The sequence below is a fragment of the Phyllostomus discolor genome, chromosome 9 (genome assembly GCF_004126475.2).
Source record: "Phyllostomus discolor isolate MPI-MPIP mPhyDis1 chromosome 9, mPhyDis1.pri.v3, whole genome shotgun sequence".
In the NCBI taxonomy this organism is placed as follows: Eukaryota; Metazoa; Chordata; class Mammalia; order Chiroptera; family Phyllostomidae; genus Phyllostomus; species Phyllostomus discolor.
In genome coordinates, this window is record NC_040911.2 from 29,927,584 (window position 1) to 29,945,845 (window position 18,262).

At 35.2% G+C, this 18,262-nt stretch overlaps 1 protein-coding gene across 1 annotated transcript in view; it reads left to right on the top strand.

Moving 5' to 3' along the window:
• Nucleotides 1–18,262, top strand: part of CCDC178 (coiled-coil domain containing 178) — a 288,569-nt gene that overhangs the window by 197,079 nt on the left and 73,228 nt on the right. The window lies entirely within an intron of this gene.

Genomic DNA, 18,262 nt, shown 5'->3' on the forward strand with positions numbered 1-18,262 from the left:
GTTTTATCTGTAAGTAACTTCCCATGAGATATCTCTAAATCTTCCTCATGATGTATGGGCTTCAATTTTGGTTTCTATTTTCTTTTAAATATGGGACCTAATTAGAAACTCAGAGAAATAGTGGGCCCTCTCTGGTTGCTAGAAGTCACTGGGAATTCAATTTTGTAAAATCTACAATAACAAAAGTGGAAAAGTAAAACATACAATATACCACAATAAAAAGGAAAGAGAAATTTCTAACATAGTATTTGCATAGTAAGAACAAAGTTGTCTTGATGTCATTTTTGGATTTAAAGCAAATCTTGATTCAAGATCCAAGAAGTGAACCTTAGTTTGAACAGAGACTGGGGCATGCTAGGAGACTGGGTTTATGTTTGTGATGGCCCCTTAAACGAAGCACTTTTAGCACACCTGTTTCAGGGAAACTTTCAAAGATTTATTTGTACTTCCAATCATTTTTCATTTCCATCCTTCGGCAATGGAGGTCATTAAGTGCAGGCTGCCCTTGTCAGTGTCATGTAGGATCAATTTGCTGCAATGGACAGAAAGGCCTTATTGATGCTGTTAAATCTGTCAGTGAGAAATCGTATGTCATTAGCGTCTAATGCACTGCTTACAGGATGGAATTTGGCCATCAAAACTGCAAAAACCCTTCAGTATTTTCATGCATTCCCTGGATACTGGTGCATTTCCCAAATACGTAGGTTTTAATCTTTTGACTGACTTAGTTTTAGATGCACAAAGACACTGTTCAACCCTGATTCCCTTACCAGATAAAATGGATCTCACTTTTAGGAATTTTTGTGTATCTTTTTCCTGTTTTAGAATAATTTCAATGCTCTGGATATGCATTCCTTTTGGCATAGTAAATAATTATATTTTAAGCACTGTGTTTCTTAGGGAGTATTCTTTCTACACAAATTATACATTTTTTCATATTTCTATGTGTTTTGATGCCAACAGCAGCAAAGAAAATGTAATAGAGTAGTAAAGCAAATTAAATATAACAAATAAGAATGTTCCCTTCCTTAACACAATTTTATATGCAGATGACTCAAATGTTATACTGTTATAGTAATATTCTTGGTGATAAAATTACGTCTGCTCCTTTTGCATGTGCTTCTCGATAGTTGCCTGTACTTTTAAAATTTGCTGTGATGGGTGTCTCCCCCTTTAAAAATCAGTAGTAAACAAAAATGATTATTCAAAATTCTTTCCATGTTCATGGGCAATGAAGAAAAATATCTGAAAAACAGGTTGTACTTCTATGTGAAAATGGACTTTTTCATCAAAATTTTCAAATAGGTATCTTTTTTTTAAAAACCCATGAATACATTGATAAAATCATGTATGTGATATAATTGCTGTTTCAGTTCTGCAAAGGAAGGTAAGCTAAGCAAGTTGATCTCTTCTGTTGCCTGAAAACAAGATGTCTTCCAAAACTGGTTAAAATACATTTTCATGTTTTTGTAAACCACTTGTAAAACTTCAGTTTGCCTACTCCAATTCTCAGTGCTTTTAAACTGAGAGAATACAAATTATTACAAAATCAGTCAGTGCTTAACAAGCACTTATGTGGATGGGTACCTGTGTCATGCAATTTGGAAATATTATCTTTTTAATATCCTTCTGTAATCCTGGAAAATTTTCTATTGCTATTATTGTTATTATTATCATCCCCACTGTAAAACACGCAGCTGAGACCAAGTGTGTAGGTCACCCAAGTGGAGGGAGACTGACTGTGGTGGGAGGTATCTCATTGTATTGCTCGTTTACTTGCATATATTAAAATTAGGCTCTGAGTGGTGAGTTTGTGTGCTTGTTTCAGTACAAGAAATAGGAATAGAAAATTTATTTTTGCTAGGAAAACCATAATTTTAAAAATAATTTCTGCCTACAGCAGCTACTTAAAGACCCCGTCAATATCTCTGCCTCCCTTTCTTAGAACATAGGTATGTGCGCGCACACACACATACACACAATTGTCCTAAAGGAGTTGCCACACTTCATAGACTGATAAGCTTGCATTAAATTCTGACTGTTCCCACCCTCTGAAGAACTCTCAAGAAATCTCTGAAGAGCTTTTGTAATCCCTGAGACAGGAGCAGAGAGTTGGTCATCTATTATCTTACCTCAATGAATCTCCCTTCTGTTGTCAAAACTCCAAATGTTTATTTCTATCTTACACTTGAAAAATGTCAGTACCAGTTGTGAGTGAATTGTAGACTTATGTATTCTTATGTAATTTTGAGATGATATGTTAGAGATGTTTAGCAATAAGCAGCTTTTTCATGTTAACCATACAGCAACACATTAAAAGTGATGTATAGAGTGTGATTAGATCCCTGATATATAAAGACATTCATGTTAAAATTTTCATATATTTAAATTATAGATGTAAATAAATCTTTAATATTTATAACTACACATATATAAATGTTCATACATGTATATATAGTATACATGTGTGTGTGTGTGTGTGTGTGTGTATATATACATAGTCTGTGACTCCCCACCAAGGGCGATTTTGTTCCCCAGGGACCCTGTGGATGTCTGGCAGTGCCTGCAGACATTTTTGCTCATCACACCTGGGTGGGGTTGGGGCTGGGTGCTGTGCTCCTGATGTCTAATGGGTGGAGACCAGGGACAGACCCCCCCCACACACACACACATTTTCTAGCCCTCAAATGTCAGTACATCCCAATATGTAAAGAAAAAGAGAGCTAGGCATATAGATACATATATTATATAAATACATGATATGTGTATATATACATAAGCACAATGCATCTCCTTTTTAAGACTTAAACTCCATTTGTATGTTAAAGATTCTGAGAAATCCATTTTAAGAAACCTGTTAGTTTTGTTAACCCTAAATTTCCTATTAGAAAACCTGTTTATAACCAAGTATCCAGTGGATTACACCTTGAAAAATGTTATTCTATATAGAATAGGAGAAAATCTCATATCAACAATCATACATTTGAGAAGTTTTGCTTACATATAACTTTGATAAAGTAAAAGTGTTCATTATATTTCCTGTAAAGTTCTAGAAAAAACTTGGAGTATTTTCAAGTAAATATATTACTTTCCTTGGAATCCATTCAGATTCAAATCCTGACTTTACTTAATGCCATACTGCAGCCATAAAATGAAATAATAGTTTTTATCACTCAAAAGCCATTTAAAAATTACAATAAAACAAGTAAAATGTTCATCGTATACACCTTGTATAATAGGTGTATTTTCTACTTAGGCTTGTCTAATGCATGACTTACAGCTGCAATTGATTTGCAATTCTGTGGAAACATCCGCATAATGATTTCTTTTTTTAGTTTGGAACTACACATATGCATCACAGTGACATAAACATTTGAGAAAGCTGCTCTTGTAATCACCTTTCCCTTAATTTACAGAGCTGTGTCTTATAATCATTTACTAAGGTAAATATTAATATGGAAAATGCATACTAATGTGCTAAATGTTTTCTTTAGGTCGTTTGTTCTTTCTTCAGAGTGGTACTCTTATTGAAAGTGAGAGGGGTATCTATGGACAACTTATTTATTGCCCCTGGGCTTCTGAAAAAAATGGGAATACTCAAGTCTCCCTACCACCTGCTGTAAATATACATAGTGATGGTTAACACGCAGGAAGCACTTACTGTGTGCAGGGCTCTTCACAAGCTTTTATTCATAATGTTATTTAATTTCCTCAACAACCCTGTGGAACATAAACATATTTTTAAATATAAAGCACCTGAAATAGTTTGCTACAAACTGTATATTGTACACCTACAAGAAATGACTGTCAATATTGTTATCATTCTTTATACTAATATGTGTCCTTTACTTCTTGTAACAAATCTTGGTATGGCTAACCTAATATAAAAGACCTTTTAGTCTATAACAGCTACAAAATGGGGTGACTTGTGGGGGGAGAGGACAGAAGTGTAGGGTAACAGTGACATTATGACAATCCGTTAGGAAGGCACGTAGGTGCTCTAGGGAGGAGAGCAATGGGCTAACCCTTCATTGATCAGGTAGAGCTGACAGAAGGTTACAGACTGGAAAGCCACATGTACTCACGTCTGTGCGAAGACACGAGGGGTAGACTTAACAAGGACACACAGGTTAGTTGGAGTTATATCCAGACCTCATACTAAGAAATACCAGTTAGCACATAGTGTTTATAAAAAACATCCCATTCACAATAGCTATAACAATAAACATTTCCTAGAAATAACCATAACATGAAATTTTATTAGATTCATTACAAATCTGTAGAATTTTGAGAAAGTTGGAGAAGATGACAATAAAGACAACACATGATATAACAATACACAATGTTTTCATTTGGCGAAATCTGGCATCTTCAATTTTAAAGCAATTTCAAAGAATCCACAATCAGTCCAGTTATGATACAACTAAACAGGATTTTTTAATATCCCTATTTCCAGAGAACATGTTTTGTATAAAGCCAAATGTGCTCTACTTGCCCATATTCTGAGTATACCTGTATAAACCTGATTTTCCTACTGTGGAAGGAGTTACCCAGTTTTTTGAGGTTAACTAATTCTTTAGCCACTAATCTACAAGTAATATTTTTTCTTTTTTCTTGAAATAGACCTGAATAAATTAACATTAACACACACACACACACACACACAAGTGAACATTTTACTAGCACCATCTGACCCTTTCAGTATTTTTTGAAAAGTGACTATGAAAAAACATTGTGGACAGATAGGCATTAAAAATGTTTCCTTTTGTCAGCTGAAGGGTAACTCTCAAAGCTTTTCTATGAAAGTAACCCTATTACAAATGTCCTTTTTAAAATCTTTTACTATTCCATTGTAGTGAATCACTGACCAACAGAAAAGACACAGCCAACACATCATCTGAGAAAAAAAGAAAGATAATAAAGCAATGCATAATATAGTTTTAGAATTTTTGTGAATTTCTGTCAGATATAAAATCACTTTCAAATTATTTCCTTTGGTGCTGGTAATCAGAGTTGTGTGTTCTTTCAAGGAAAAATTCTCATTATAAAGAACGATATATTCAATATACTCATAGGTTATTGAAAAAACTATATAAAAGAAAGCTGCTATCTACATGATATACATAGAAAAAGAGCAAAAATGTTATCTGTAAAAGCAGAAAAGAATTTGGCTTGCTTGACTTTTTGTATGAAGCATGCTACAGCAATCTTTTGATTCTAATATGAAACTATAGTAAGGATCATTGCACTAATGCATGAGGATTTGTGATAATGTTGCAGAAATTTTACTGTCAAAACTGAACTGCAGTGTAATGACTTTTGTTATCATGGTTTCTAATAACTATTCAGCATGAATTGACCCTACATATGTTTTGCTGCAATAATGTGTCAGTAACTCAAAAAGCTAAAAAGGAAATAAAAAACAGTCAACACAATACCATATATGACTTCATGACAACCTTTCTCCATTCTTACTATTAATAACATTAAAGCAATTATAGCAAAGACACTGCAAACTATAAGATCACATGAAAACAACAGCCTAGATACACTGACAGTTCTGGCCAAGTAAACCTACCAACTACCCTCCTCCAATCAGCACCTTACTACTTCAAGTCTGTTACTCTCTGCTTTTGGAAGCCTTTGTTTGATATGGTTCCTTTCTTCCCTATACAATGTTAGTTTCTTCTCTCTTTTATGAATTAACTCTTTTCTCTCTTCCTTCCTTCTCTCTCTTTTCTTTTTCTTTCCTTCCTTTTCTTTCTTTGTTTTATTTCTTTCTTTCTTTACTTCAGCATCTCTTCATTATAGTAAATGAAGAGAAAATAAAATAGTTCTATTATACACCTCTTTTGTAGCAGTCACCATGCTATGCATTTACCACATATGTAAAACATTGAACATTTAACTTAGTATATCATAGTCAGTTACAGAGAACATTATCTTATTATTCTATTTTATTATTTAATTTACAAAACTCTATTAAACAACGAAGACTTTCCTCAGGAAACTCAGGGCTACTGTAACAAGGCACTGCAGATTGGGTGACCTAAACAACAGAAATGTATTATCTCATAGTCCTGAAGGCTAGAAGCCAAGATCAAGGTGCTTGACAGGGCTGGTGAAGACCGTGAAGGAAGAATGTGCTCCAGGCCTCTCTCCTTGGCTTGTAGATGATCATTTTCTCTCTGTGTCTTTACATTATCTTCTCTCTTTATGCATCTGGTCCACATTTCCACTTCTCATAAAAGCACCAGTAATATTGGGCTAGAGCCCACTATGTTTTACAGAGATCAACAGGTTTGATTATACACAGTGATGATAGGGGAGTGTGTGGGAAAAGAGGTATTCATAAAAGATTAGTGCTCTCACTGTCCACAATGAAATTCACCAACCTATTGACATCCTCGCCAGAGTTGCTGTCCTTCTTCCTGTTAAAACTGAAGCCCTTCAGCTCCAGACATAGCCCCCTTCACCTGCTCTCTGCACTCCATTCCCTTTCACCTTTTACAGCCCTGTTTCATACAGTTTCCCTGTTTTTCTATATCCTGATTTCTCCTCTCCACTAGATTATTCCCTTCATTATACATGAAATGAAGGGATTACATGCTGTAATATTTAACACCTCAAAACCTGTCTTTTAATTGCACATTCCCTAGAGTCCTTTATGTTTTGTTAAAAGTTTTGGCATGAGTTCTCTATCTATATTTGCACTCTCTACCTCATCATGTCTCATTTTCTTCTCCTTTGAAGTACCACCCGTCAATGACTTCCATGATATCAAATCCAATAGTGTATATCTGCCCTCATATTGCTCAATAGCTAATCAATATTTGATCACCATTAACCATTCTCTCTCTTGAAGCACCATTGGCCTTGGCAGTAGCACCATGGTCTCTATTTTTTTTCTCCCACCTCACTGGACACTCTCTATTCCCTGCAACAACTCTTACCCGGCTCAAATCCCAGATGTTGAGGCACTCTGCCCAGTGTTTAGTGGTAGGAGCCATTCACTTTTTTTATCCACATTCTCTCTTTAGGAGGATGCTTAAATGTGGATGAATTGTACAGCAAGTTTTTGAGCAGAAGAAAGAGAGCACATATGCTGTGTGTGTGTGTGTGTGTGTGTGTGTGTGTGGAGAGAGAGAGAGAGAGAGAGTCAGGCAGTTATTCTTGGTGGGAAGTAGTGGCTAGAAGAGGACATAAAGATGGTTTAGGAAATGCTGATAATGTTTTCTTTCCTTATCTGGTGGATGTGTTCAGTTTGTGAATAATTCATGGAATTGTATACCTATGATGGATACACTTTAATATATGTATGTCATAATTAAATTAAAACTTAACATCATCCAGTGACTTACCACCATGTTCAGAATCCACACGCCCTGCTCTGGCCCCCCATACCTCATAATCCATTCGCTTCCCTGCCCACATCACTCTCTGACTCGCCTCACTCTGCTCTAGCTAAATGCTGGTTTGCCATCCTGGACTACTAGACTCATTCCCAGTACAGGGTCCTTGAGATTTCAGATCCTGCTAGATGTACATCTTCCCCCACATTTCCTACACCTGGCTTCATTTTACCATTTAACCCATTTAACTATCACAGGGGCAGCCTTCTCAGAGGCCCTAAAGTTGTCACTCAGCCACCTTTCATGCCACTTTATGTAAGCTTAATAAGAATATAAGCTGCCAACTGAATGGAAGCTTAATAAGAATAAAGAACTTATTATCTTATTCACAACCATAACTCTAGCACCTACCAAAGTGCCTGGAAAATATTTTTTCAATTAGTAAATGATGGCTCCCAGTGGGGTGTCTAATACAATGTTCATGCGTTCCCATTGACAGCATTTCTGGTTCTGGGAACTTATAAGAAAATCATCTGAAAAGTCTGCAAAAATATATGTATAATGATGTTGATTATAGTGCTGCTTATAAAAAAAGGAAAAACTTTAGCACATTCAATATACAGTTATATCGATTGTCTAAGCCTCCAATTGTCTTGGTATACAATGGAGTATTATAAAGTGTTTAAAAAGAGTGATACAAATAGCCATGGTACATATTTAATTGAAAAATCAAGCTATAATTCAACAGGTACTATATGATTCCTACTTTCTATTATCATTTATATCAGATTTTATTAAATTTATTTCTAGAAAACCGATATTCCAGCTTTGAGCCTGTCGCTGATTTTTCCACTCTTCTCCATTCCTTCATTTGTTTATTTCATTTTTACAATGAACATTTATTATTTCATGATATAAAAATGGAACACTGCTTTATGTCACAAAATAAAGTATAATAATTAATAAGTAGGCATTCCAAAGCAAATATTTCAGGATTCTGAAAAATATAGGACACCTAGAAGAAAAAATTAGAAAATTTCATATTAGATAAAATCCTAAATGTCCCCAGATCCCACTGTATGTTTTTTTATTAAACATCATTTATTTTGCTTACTTAAAATGAATATAATTAATATTACAGAATGTGGTTTCAGCTATTTTCATAAGAGTTTGTAATCTTTTCTTTATAGGTTGTATTCTATCTTTACACAAGAGTAAGGTGGACCCTATGTGACAATCTGAATTAATGTTTAGAGAAAGAAAATGAAAAAGCCCACAGCATCCCTTAAAGTATATATTTATAAATTTAAAATCTTTTTTTACGGTGATGCCATGCACACACTAAAGAAATAAAGAAATATTTTAATCCTCTTTCCGTCAGGGACACCTGGCACCAATACAAATTTGAGTGTGAATTCTGTTTCTGTGAGGCCTTTGGAAAGTCACCCAGCCGGCCTGTTCCTCCAGTGTCCTTTCCTCTTTCTCCGTGTAAGGTGCTGTGAAGATTAGATGTGTGTGACAGCCCAACACAGGGGCGATGGCATACTATGTCCCCCTAAATCTGTGTTGACCATGGGCTAAATCACTCTCCTCATTTTGTGATTTCCTAATGGGCATCAATTTCAATTTCTTTTATTGCCTGAAACACTTTCGAGAGGCATACGCTCATATTTTCTCTAAATTATTTGTGTTTGCTTGCTTTTTAACCATGTTTTCAAAAGGTAGCTTGAATCCTCTGGTTACAAAAATAATATATACACAGACAGAACACTTGAAAAGCACAAAGATGAGCAAACTTGATCTTTGAATTCATTTAAAAGTATGATATTAGTGACAAAAATAGGAAACAAGTATCTTGATGGTGATTAGCTAAACCAAAGGAAAGGCCAAAGGTGTTTGGTTTTGTTTTTTAAGTCCTTGCCTCTCACTCCTTTTGAGACTTCCCTGTGGAGAGCTGCCAATTTTCACAGTAGCATCGTGTTGTTGATTAACATTGTAATAAGACAAATTTCTTCCAGGTTTCTGTTTTGTGTGCTTATATTACTCCATGCTTTCAATTTTTATCGCCTACTTAGACTGACTAAATAAATTTATGATTAGCTGGAATGTTGATGAGCACATCTAAATTACTTAATGCCAGTCATTTAATAGCAGTTGACTAGATGATCCTCAGGAACCAGCTCCTAGATCTACATCAGAATATTAGTACAACTTCTAATTGCAACTTCACTTATCCTTCACTTATCCTTTAACTGAATATTCAAGCATGTTGTGTATCCACCCACCTAAAAAATAATGTGGCTGAGGTCATATTTTTCCACGTTTGTCAATGAAAATGTGACAGAGCAGATTCCAAGACCTCCTGAAAGTAAGATGGATTGTCGCCATCATTTTTCCTTGTCTCTGTGGCCTGTAATGCTATCACAGAACAAGATTAAATGGGTCTGGCATGATTTGCTATTCAGAAAACCATGTTGGTGTTTCATAGAACCCACAGTTTTCCAGGTGATTAAAATTTGATTGATCACTTCTTCCGGTGTCTTCCCAAGCAACCAAGTAACCAAGTCCATTTTTTTTACATCTTTAATGATACATAAATGTTTGGTATTTTCCAAATTACTTTCATTTTATATTTAAAAAGCCCTTAACATACTGCGTAGCCTCCTTCTTCTTGATTTTCATACAGACAGCTGCTTTGCCTATTCTTGTGATTTTCATGTATAGACAGATCTTTTTGTCTTCCTATTACCTGTCTACATGGCAAACTCATCTCTTCAGGCAGCCATCCTCCCACTGTGGCTAGTGCACTCTGATCAACAGCTGACAAATCCTTTCTCCTAAAAGGCCATGGTGGAGAAGTCATTTAACTGCAGCCCATTTGCTGCCCTTCATTCAATAATTCACTGTAATTAAACAAATATTGGTGGAGCACACACTATTTTTTTCTTCTGCATCTTTTAGTATAGCTGTTGATTTTCTAATTCTCATCCTTGATTGACCTGAAGAATGATGGCCTTATGCATGGTGCTCTGTTGATAATAGCTCCTGTTCTATCTTTGTAATGTGTCTCTACGAATCTGTGCCATGTTTTATTTTGCATTCATCTTTATTAATCAGGATTAATTTAAATTAGAAGCACTTTCCCTTTGTCTCTAATGCCATATAGATTTCTGAGTTTAACCAATTTTGTCTCTTATTGTTTTTACTGCCCTTCTAATACATAGCCAGATTATGTTTCTGATGCTGTTTATTACCAGTCCCCTAACCTAACTAATATGCAAATTCCTAAAAGCCTCTATTCTAATATTCATCACTGCATTTTAGAGCATCTACAGGCTAGGTGGAGGGATAAGACAGATGGTAGGATGTGAACATGTCCACCCTTAAGGTTCCGGTTAGTATATTATAAAAAAATCTTTCTTCACCCCTGAATTTATGTCATTACCTCATTATCATATGCTTCAAGATTAACATCTACCATAATTTCTTCAACTATTTCATGTCAACAAAAAAACAAGATAAATCCAATTATGTTTACACTAAAATTATTGTTTCCAAAGTGATAATGTTTCTGAATTATTTCTCCAGGACAGATCTGGGTAAAGTCCTTACGGATATGTGATTTGAATAAGTGATTTCCACTAAATGAGGGCATGATATTCTGATATCATACTCTCCATAGGTGTCTACCATGGAAAATCTTGAGTATTTGTAAAGAAACACATCAGCAGTATTGATCATATACAATTTATAGATCATCTACCACTTTCATGTGGTCATGTATTTGAACACCTGTGCATACTGTCTAGGAAGTAGCTTTAAACAAAACAAAACCAATGGGTGCCAACCTGCCTGGGCTGTCTTTCCTCACTCTAGCCCCTACTTGCCTCATCTCCAATGTAATTCAAGCTAAGAGTTGATATTTAAAAGTTTCTATTTAAAGAATTTCTTTACAGAAGTAGAATGAATAGTTAAAGAGAGAGTAGATGCTATCATAAAGCCTTTTGAATTTATTTAATAAAATACCAGGAATAGATTTTCATACTCCCTGTCTCCTAATCAACATTAAAATAAGATTAAACAGAGTATTTAGGCTTATTAGTGAATTTAAAGTAAAATTGATAGATTACTTTTTATTCAGAAAATCAAAACTTAACAGTGTATTTACTGACATTCACTACCTATTTCACTGAGGAGTTATATAATATTTTAAGCTGATTTGAATATACTATCATTAAATTGATCCAATCATATATTTTAATTTTTACATATTTTCTTAATATTTATATTTACCAATAAAATTTTATAATTCCAGAATCTTCTAGTTTGAGGTTGAAAAGGAAATGGGTAAAACATACTAGAAATAATGTCACAGTACTGGATTATAAAAGTGTAAGATAAAAAGGTAATCATGTCATTAAAATTGAAGTAAGCCTGATAAAATAGCTGAAATATTTCCACATTTTTATAGGCTGGAAAACATATTAAGAAAATGTGTAACTTTTCTAGGTTTTAGGACATTTTATTTTTAGATGTTAGTGAAGTATAAGGTTTTTCTACAGCATAAAATATCAAGAGTATGCAGAAATGAAGCTATCTAACAGAATAGACCATCACTTGGTTATGGGTTTCATAAAGGAAACTTTTTTGTTGCTTGTTGGTGGTTTTTACTTCATTTGTAGTGACAGTGCCATTAAATTTTCTGCCTGTTTTCCAGCTCATATTAAAGTCCATTTTGACAGAAACATTATATTTCTGCAAAACTTACCATACACAGGCACCACATATTTTCTCAAAGAGACTTCAAGTTTAACAAATTTTATATTGTGAGAAAGTTCAAAGTCTACTTCAGCAATATAGTATTTTTCCCAAGCATCAGATTCACTTTCCCCACCAATGGTAGAAAAGTTAGGGGTGAGTCCAGACTTCAAAGTTCAGCAAGAATGTGCTATTTCAGAAAACTAAAATGAAAAAAAAAAGAAAAAGAAAAAAATTGCAATAATAGAGGACATACAATTGCTTATTCACTTATTCAACAAAAGCCCTTGGGGAAACTAGAATTCTGCTACAATGCCTGTATCTTGGAGGAGATTGCCTAGCAACAATAGCAATAGAATTTCCTCAAAAGATGGTATAAAATTTCTAGGGAAAGTGTTTTTTAATAAAGTATTAAATGAAAATTTAATAATGGCTAAATTTATTAGATAGAATAAAAATAAACTTCCATAAACAGCATTATCAATCTGAAATTCACATTAGTTGGCTCCTTTTATGAGTCAATGCTCTCAGGACATGTCCTTAGGGACAGGTGGACCCTTGAACATCAAGGGTTCAGGGGTACCCTTTCCCTCAAGCCGAAAATCCACATACAACTTTTGACACTACAGTCAGCCCATCACAATCAACCACAAATGGAAAACAGTATTTTTGATCCAAGGTGGGGGGATTCAAAATTACTGTTCTCCATCTGCTGTTGTTTGAATAGGTGGATTCCAAACCCCGCAAATGGCAGGGGGTGACCAGAGGGCTTGACTGGAGGGCTGTTCAAAGGTCAACTGTAATTTACGAAGTTACTGTAAAAATCTAAGGAAACTTGAGACTTTACAACTCATTCCAGACTTGACAAAGCAGTAAATACCTGTACTGGGTCTAGATGGTGGACGTGTGAGAAGAAGAACACACTTCAGAGAAAGGTTTACATAAACTTAGGTCAAAACTTTGGGGAATGTTGAGTTGACAGGAAGCTGCAAATAAATGCTAGGCAGAAGAAGGTGCAAATAGCTTCCCGGAGACTTTGGAAACCCTGGGCTGGATGATTTCTAAGGATCTACTGAGACTTAACACAACAGTGCTTTATATGGTATTATTGTTCTCGGTGCTTTATAAACAGTGTTTCACGTAGAATTTATAACAACCCTTTGGAGCAGGCATAAATAGCCCCATTTTATGCAGCTGTAAACTGAGAATCAAGTAAATGAGATGACTTTGCCTCTAAGGCACGTGCTCTTGTGTGCTTTATTAAAATAAAGTCCAGCTGTGTTCGACTGATCCTTTCAATCTTCTTATTCTCCTCAGAGTCCCTCAGGTCTATTTGAATGCCCGCGGCTGCTGACTTTCACTACCTGGCTGAATGAGAAATGTCTTTTAGCCTGCTTTCTTATTTATTTATCTACTGTCAAGTTTACATTGTATTAAATGTTGGGAGTCTCTGGATCTATGACAGTTTTCTCTCAGGGAAAACTCTCAAGATTCCCTAATCTTCTCGTTTTTATCTAATTTATTGCTTCTCCAAAAATCTATTATGATTCTCTCCAGTTTGGCCACACCTTCCAGGCTCCTCTTTTCTTTCAGAGAGGGACTGTGAAAATCGTATTTAACAAGGATGATATTTTGCTCTGCCACATGTAGCAACATTTTTTCACCAATGCTAGTTGGTAACTATTTAATTATTTGCTGGCCCCATTCATAAGTTTGAAATCAGATTTGATGGCGACTTCAGAGATAAACTGATAAAAACTTTTGATATTTGGGGCAGGAGGAAGAATAATCAAAAGTCAGCTTGTAGCCGTTCTTAAAAGCTAAGAAAGCCCTTGTGTATGTTTTGGATAATAAAGTCCTGAGAACAGGACTTACTTAAACTCTGCCTCTCTCCTGGCACACGGGTAGTATTCCATAGATCTGCACTTGATGATTGTAGAGACATTGACCTTTTCTCATCCCTTCCCCCTCCACCGAGACAGAGGCAGAAGCCAGATAAAGGTAGTAACGACATTTCAGTCAAGTGAGTAGCACACACACATGTGCCCAAAGAGGCAATTACTTTTTTCCATTTATTTAACAAGCCTTCTTGAGTTCTTGTGGTAAAACCACCTCTATTGTAAGTGCTCATATGTTAGCGGTAGGAAGAATTCAAAGTAGTAATTGGAAGTCTGTGTGTGTCCATCAGAGAACGTATAGCCTCCTCACTCTGTAGCAGGATCTTTACGTGTTAAGCATTTGAGAGCACTCACCAAGAATAGAAAGTGAAAGATAAGGTCGGACTGTTTTCACGTGAAAAATACTCAGCGATCCTTTGTCATATTTATTTGATTTGAAGACATAGGTCATAGGAATGTTCAGTACAAAGTGGATTCAGGTCAAGATGCCTCATCTAAATGGGAAAGGCAGACATAGGTAATCATGGAGAGGGCTGTCTTTTTACTGAGCAGGAGAATCTGAGTAACAAACCATACAAAAAGGGCAAGGAAGAGCGCCAGGTGCCTTGCTCTGATGATCTGGCTCTGAAGGAGACGTTCTGGTATGATAGTTCCAGTTTTAGGATGCAAATAGTGTATTAAAATTAGTATTTCAAACTCATATTTTCACAATGGCATCTTTAAGATTTTCTATATTTCTTACTTTATATGCCAACCAACAAAATATTTTTCTAAAGAATCAAATCCAATTTTAAAACTAAATGTTGTTATAAAAGATAACTCGATAGCATTTTACATTATTATTTAATTTGAAGTGCATATACTTTTTTGAAAGATTAAGCATTTATTACTATTTTGGCTCTGCTTTGTTGTATGTATAGGTTGATTCACTTGTGTAGCTTGATTCCTCTTTGATTCTGGATTCTCTGATGACAGAAACCTCTATAACTTATTTTTGTCTCTACTTTTATCTTACATATTGTCAGTAAATGTTGATTGAATTGGAACTCCCCTTGAATGTTATTTTTGTGTCTGAAAATCTCATTTTGGAGTTATTTACCTTTCTTACAAGGCATCAGATTAAGTATATTCTTAACCCATCAGTGTGTTTTTCATAAAGAAGAAAATACAGTTTAATCACAAAATATTACCTACATTTCAGTATGTTTCTTTCTACAAATGGAGCCCTCAACCATTTAAATCACCTTAATAAATATATCTCATAAATAAAAATATAAGGACTTTTTTCACTATCGTCTAGGTGACATTAGACCTTTCCACAGGTTACAGGGACTGATTTGGGATAATGGAGCAAATCCGTGGGGAAAGCCATCTCAGTATGTGGACTATGTGAATGGATTATCTTATGGGTTGAAGCCTGTGATTTTCAGGCTGATGTCCAGACACCAGATGGCTTTAAAATCTTTTCATCCAGAACACTAGCAGCCTGCTTTAGTCACATTGTTCTTGCTAATATTTGTAGAGCATCTATGTGGTCCCCAGTGCATGCACTTATTATTCTATTAGGCAGACATTATTCCTTTTGAAGCTAGATCACAGGGCTCCTGGGCTGTGCTGCAGTCATTGACATTATTCACTATTTGTCCAGCCTTAGGCAGTGAAGTTCCCATATATGCACCTTGCAGGGAAGGGCTTTTCAGTGCCCTGTTCGTAAGTGGCTTGCCATTATCTCAAATTTCAAAATTAATTAGCCCATCTTCCTACCCAAATACGTGTTAATAATAGGCAGTCCTAGGTGCTAAGAAGTCAAATATCCTGCTTCCCAAAGATTGATGTAACAACTTGTTTATGAGGGGCAGGCACAGAAACTTCCTTGTCATTTTCAAAACTACACAGGCTAGCTTTGGTTTTAAGGGCTCTTCATTTCAAGAACTCCAAATATTCCTGAAATATTACCTGTGCTTTTACCCTCCTCTGGGCTTTTGTTTCCTCTTGATTTATATGAACCAGAAACTCCCATTTGTGCAGTGGTATGCCTGGACTCTGGATGCTTCTCTTTTGAACACCAATCCATATAAAGTGTTGAAACAATAAAAAAAGAGCCTTTCTTTGCCTGTTTAATCAGTTTTGATTGCATACTTTCTGCAGTGAGAAACGTTATCATGCAACTTAAATTTGTAATTTTGTTAGCCTCTTAGGTACTAGAGTTCTGAATTTACCTAAATGGACAAAGAAATGAAATTTTGCAGCTTTTGTCTGACATGCACGCTGTTTATGATTTTAGGGATTATATTCGTTTTCAGCATTAAATTCATAGAATAAGCAAAATGTCAAACTTTGTTTACTAATTTTATACTTATCTGTTCTTTTAATATCCTGTCTTGGTTCTCTAGTTATAACATAGATGAACCTAAAGTTTGCTAGAAACATTTGCCATTAGCTTCTTCTAAAAAAATTAAATTTGAGGATAATCCTACCTCCAGAGCTTATTCTGTTCCTGGCCATCGACTGTGACAGTGGAAGACTCATCTGCAAGCACTGGAGCGTCCCATCTAAAAGCATAAAACATATTACATTTCATGAAAAAGCTAATTCAGATTGTTTAATTCTGGTAATATTGCCTCTGTCACCTTCAAAATCAAAATGTTCTTTCCTGTTATTATAAGGAAAACAACCAAATTGCTAAAAAACCCATTTGAATACACAGCTGCCTTATGTTGCATACTAATTTGATTAAAAACGCTCGTGCCTCACCCGCATTTTTACATAAAGCACATCGGTGAATTTAACAAAGGCTGTTTTAAACATATATCTGACGTGGTGTGAATGACCACAGTCTGCAGCAATGACCACCGGCCCCCCTGGACTGAGCAAAAATCTTTCCGGCTGTTTTGGAAGGCATGAAACAATTGTCGAGCTGTATTTGTTTGCTCAGTGCTTTGGGCACTGAGCCAACCTCATTGCAAATAACTGCATTAGTCAAGTGTATCGAAATTATTACAACACAGCGTCCATCCCAGTTATTGCTGTTGAAGCAGTTTCTGAGTCTTCTTGTCACTAGAAAACATTTATTTGAAGGGGGAACATCACATAAATTCAGGTCCAGTTGGATTTATAGAAAAGTGGCAAGCCAACTTTCACAAGTGGCTTTATTTGTCCTGTCTCCACAAGAAGGAACCCTTGGAGGGCCCGTTGTTAGGATCTTTCTAAGTCAGAAGGGTTTCCAACCCCCACCAGGATATTTTCCATCCTGGGTTTTCTCTTTCATTTCTGCATTTCTTCCTCGAGATGACTTTTATCCAGGGTTAATATGTATCTACATTTTAACGGACTTTCCCTTTGTTTCTAATAATGCATGTGAGGAGTAAAAGATTAGGTAACCAGTAAAAGCCAAACTTCTGAGGTCTATGCAATAAAACAGACTGAGATTTTAGACATCTTATTCATATCTTATAGCTGAGCTACAAACAAGGTCTGTGAACAGATAAAGAAATTCCAGGTCTTTATTGATGCCTGTTCTGGTGAATTTATACATCAATGAACACATTGTCCAAATGCCTCATTACTCTCCAACAATAAGATGTGTTATTTCAGAAGACACATTAGCTCCTTAATCTGCAAGGTTGCTAAGTAGATATAAAATTTATCTGACATAAACCATCCTGACTAGGTAGGATTCCACGTTAACTTCATATTATGTGTTTGGGTTTGTTTTTGATTTGGGTTTTGGCTGATTTAGTTGCCTGCTCCACTTCCCTACTCATTCTTTTAATATTATCTACAGACTCATTTTATTCTTATATAGTCCAGGCTACTAGATGCCACAAGTTGTTCTTAGAATCTTAATAATTTCATTACCTATGATATGAAAATAATGTCTGAAATGTATCTTTCAAGCTTATTCAGAAGACTAATAAAAAAGCATTTACAGGCTATTTCAAACTCAAAAATTTTCTATCATAAATTTGGTGTTCAGCATCTATTTGCTATGTGACCTCCAAAATTAAACACATCTTAAAAAATGTAATAAACTTATGGGAAAACAAGCCCAGATATATTATTCTCAAAAATTACAATGAATAAAATGGTTAATTTCCATCCAAATCTTATTTTATTAAAAGCTATTTGATAGGAAGCATGAATGAAACACGCACAAAGTATTTATATATTATATAATGTTTATATATTACACGTTGTTATATAAACAGAATTCTACAGGAAAATAATTCTGCTGAGAATGAACAGAACTGGTCC